At 43.8% G+C, this 4,508-nt stretch overlaps 2 pseudogenes; both read left to right on the forward strand.

The window, feature by feature from the left end:
- Window positions 1-518: 518 nt before the first annotated feature.
- On the forward strand, window positions 519-956 carry LOC114615198 (annotated as a pseudogene).
- Window positions 957-2,458: 1,502 nt separating this feature from the next.
- On the forward strand, window positions 2,459-3,363 carry LOC114615224 (annotated as a pseudogene).
- Window positions 3,364-4,508: the final 1,145 nt, after the last annotated feature.

Genomic DNA, 4,508 nt, shown 5'->3' on the forward strand with positions numbered 1-4,508 from the left:
TCTCTCTCTCTGGAGTAATTTGTTTATGTAACATGATAGTGATTTCTCTACTGCCTTATAGATGTGTGAAATTCATGAGTATTTACTTACTTATTTATTTTTGGCATTTTGTAATGTGATCTCCTATTTCAGGATGGCCTTGACCTTACGGTTCTCTTCCTTTTACCTCCCGAGTGCTGTGATTACAGGAACTGTGCCTCCATCCTCACCTTTATTTATTTTCTATGATTCTTGGCCCTTTAAAAAAAATCTCTTATTATTTTGAAACCTGTATTCTCCCCTGCTTCCTTGTTCGTTCCCTCTCCTCCCTTCTCCTTTAAGATAGCATCTCACTGTATGTAGGTCACACTGGTCTGGCACTCATTATGTGAATAGTTGAGACTAGTCTTGAACTTACTAACTTACTCTCTTGATCCATCTTTCTGTTTGCCCAGATTATGGGCATGTGCTGCCATACTAGTTTAGACTATAAGATAATTTGAGCCTTTTGCGATCATCGGTGGATCGCAGCCGCCAAAATGAAATTCCATCCCTTCGTGACTTCTGACCGAAGCAAGAACCGCAAATGGCATTTCAATGCACCTTCTCACATTCGGAGGAAGATCATGTCTTCCCCTCTTTCCAAAGAACTGAGACAGAAGTATAATGTTCGGTCTATGCCCATTCGAAAGGATGATGAAGTTCAGGTTGTCCGAGGACACTACAAAGGCCAGCAGATTGGCAAAGTGGTCCAAGTGTACAGGAAGAAATACGTCATCTACGTTGAGCGAGTCCAGCGAGAGAAGGCTAACGGCACAACTGTGCATGTGGGCATCCACCCCAGCAAGGTGGTTATCACCAGGCTAAAGCTGGACAAGGACCGCAAGAAGATCCTGGAGAGGAAAGCCAAGTCCCGGCAAGTAGGAAAGGAGAAGGGCAGATACAAAGAAGAAACGATTGAGAAGATGCAGGAGTAGAGACATCTCATGCATGGCTTTCATTAAAGACCGCTTAAGTAGTATAAAAAAAAGATAATTTGAAGCTGGGACATGTTGAACTCCAAGTACATGTGTTTGTTGACTTATCTTGGGACAAGACTCCTCTAAAAAAAAAATCATTCTTTCTATCCTGTTAGTGTAACAGGAAATTGGGGAGGGGGTCTAGATACATTGTATTCTTACAGCAAGTTCAAAGGCAAAAATTTATTGTTTCCTTTTGAGCATATGAAGAATCTATCTGGTTCCAAAAATTAAAATGAAAATCAGATCAAACAGAAGGAAATTAGTCAAGAACAGGGGAGACTGAACAGCATTTAATTATTGTAGAAACTGTCCTTTCTAGGAGGTCTTTTGTTAAAGCTTGCCTTCGGTCAGTAGTGTGGCATCAAAGAGACAGAGCCCTAGAGGCCAGAGGCCAGTAATGGCACAGAGCACAGCTGGTTTCAGCACACAGCGAGCCTGGTTTCTCTGTCTGATATCTTCCTTGGCAGGCTGTCTGAATCCTTGCCTCTTACCCAGGGGTCTTCTTTGACCAGCAGGGATCTTTACACAGAATCCTCAATTCTTACAAACATTGCTCTGTGGAGCCCTGAGCTGGTTCCCTCCTGGGAAAGTTTCCCATCTTCTTTGCCTATCTAGGAAATCCCAAGACTTTTGATGAAAGCAAGTTCTCTGATGCCCCGGGTCCTTTATATCCATCCCAACCCTCTAGACCTACACAAGAGCTCTGCAGCCCTCAGTATAGTGGGGAATAGTTTCCCTTCGGGTACTAGCAGCTCTTACAATTCCATCTGTGTCTGTTGGTCTCTAGTTTCAGACAAACAACGGCATCCAAAATGCAGTGAATTGAAAGAAATGTAACAGATTCCTGCTTAGAATCTCAACTGCAGGAAAAAAAAATACTGAGATAGTCTTTGGCAATGAAGGAAAAAAATATTAGAGAAATTTACAGTTTCTCCCCTCTTTTAAGAGACAATAAAGGCTGGGGTTACGGTGACATGTATGACAGAGAGAAAGAGGGCATATAACATGTAGCCTACATGGCCTTAAAGGAATCCTGATGGCAAATAGGAAAACAAGTTCATAATTCTCTCTTTTCCTCCCTTCTCATCTCTCATTTTCTTCTCCCTCCTCTCCTTCCTCTTCCTTCTCTACTGACATCACACAAGATTTACAGTAATCTTAAAATAGGCACCACAGGAAAATTATCGAGGCAGGTTGGGCATAATCTCTTCAGTGATATAAGGTGGTTGGAATTTTCCAAACAAAGGCCAATTGTTCTAGGAAAGAAAGAGTGCATCTTCAGGGACCAGTGGTAATAAGATGTTCTCACCAAGTGTGACCTGACTTAGGGCCAGAGTGCCATTTCCAGAGGAGTCCATACTCTGGTTTGGTTGAGTACCTAAAGCCTGAGCTCTGAGCCACGGGGACATTCTTTGATGTTCTTTGGTAATTGTCAGAGGAGTCTTTCATATTTCAACATGTTGGGCTTTGTTGGTCAGGCATGTATTATTGAGTGGCTTCCATACACCAGGCATTTCCTCATACAAAGTATGTTATAAGGGCACATTTATTTTCTCTACCATAACTGAGCACACAATGCAGCTGATGAGAAAATATTAAGTATAATTAATAGTTCTTCTTCAGGAAAACACTAAATGGTGGATGACACCAGTGCAATGGAAGAGCCCGGGCAGCCCAGGATTAGGAGGCTGCGGCAGCTTCTGTGGAGGATTCAGCAGAGGTCTTAGGGGCCTGCAGTTGTGGTCGAGGCTGTGGCCCTGGTCGAGGGTACAGGGTTCATGGAGGTAAAGCTGAAGACAAGGAGTGGATCCCTGTCACCAAGCTGGACGGCCTGGTTAAGGACATGAAGACCAAGTCCTTGGAGGAGATCTACTTGTTCTCCCTGCCCATTAAGGAATCTGAGATTATTGATTTCTTTCCTGGCCACATCTCTAAGGATCATGCCGGTGCAGAAGCAGACTTGGGCTGGCCAGTGGTCCATATTCAAGGCTTTTGTCACTATTGGGGTCTACAATGGTCGTGTTGGTCTTGGTGTTAAGTGCTCCAAGAAGATAGCTGCTGCCATCTGAGGGGCCACAATCTTGGCCAAACATTGTCTCTGCTCCTGTGCGGAAGAAGCTACTGATGATGGCCGGTATACATGACTGCTACACTTCAGTCAGGGGATGCACTGCTACCCTGAGCAACATTGCCAAGATCACCTTTGATGTCACCTCTAAGACCTACAGCTACCTGACCTCCGACATCCAGAAAGAGACTCTGTTCACCAAGTCCCCTTATCAGGAATTCACTGATCCTCTCGTGAAAACCCACACCAGAGACTGTTCAGAGGACCCAGACTCCAGCTGTGGCTACCATGTAAGGGTTTTTAAGTCTTATGTGACCATCACATAAAACTTAAAACGACATCTGTTTTTTTTCTTAAAGTATGATAAAGCATGACTCTAACCTGCAAGAAGAGGTATGAATCTGGAAGGTGATGTGCTTGGTTACTTGAGAAAGGGCTTCTTGGTCCACATTTGGCACTATGACTGTCTTAAAAGCAACTGAAGGGGATTGGCTGGTAGCTGCACCAAGACTCGCAGATACACACAGGTTTCTAGGCAACAGTACTCAGCCTTCTCTTTCCTGGCCATTGTAGGACACAGGACTGGGGATTGTTGTCTTGTATAGCTAGTTAGAGGTTTAGTAGAGCAATGGCAGCTGTTAGAGAATGTCTTATCATCCATAACAGTTGGGAGCTTCAAAGTATTTTAGAGGGACTGGGGAACCTCGAAGAAAAAGAAGTCCTCTAATAATCTTAATACACTGTCAGAAAGAAGAGCAAGAGGAAGATGGTGGCAGCAAAGGCTGGTTCATACGGTGAGACAAGGAGTTTCCCAGTGTTCAGACACCAGTTCACTGAGCCTTGTTGGTACACTGCACACAGGTATGTTGTTCTGAATGTGAGTCTATGAAAGAGTAAGAAGATGAATGTCTGCAGGAGGGATCGTGAGCCTGGAAAGGGCAGGTCAGTTCTAGGAAATGACTTGAGGGCTCCTGCAGACTCCCAAGGGTTGCCTAGTATCAAATAGAAATGTTTTTCAACATTAATCTCAATAGTTGAATTTTCATGAAAAAAAATTAATTCATTTCCAAGTGTTCTCAAATATTACCATCCATTGACAAAAGTGCTTTAAGGACTGGACAATACCCTTTGTGGGCTATGAGCCACATGTTACAGTATCAGCCCAGGTCTGCAAGTGGCATGGGAAAGGGAGCACGGCTTGCTTTTGCTACTGTGATCTTTAGTGTCTTAGAACACCTGGGACCCCGTCTCCAATATGTCTGGGCACGTGGGTGCCCAAGCACCCTACCTCTAGCCAGTCAGACCCTACCCACCCAGCCACACTTCTATTGTCTGAAATCCTATGAGATATCATTTTAATAAAAGAGCATCCACAGAATTAATCACCTCCCTGTTTTGGAGGAAAGTCATTCCAGTATTTGATTTCTTTCCAACTTAAT

This window comes from Grammomys surdaster, unplaced genomic scaffold, assembly GCF_004785775.1.
Source record: "Grammomys surdaster isolate TR1022 unplaced genomic scaffold, NIH_TR_1.0 130, whole genome shotgun sequence".
Classification (NCBI taxonomy): Eukaryota; Metazoa; Chordata; class Mammalia; order Rodentia; family Muridae; genus Grammomys; species Grammomys surdaster.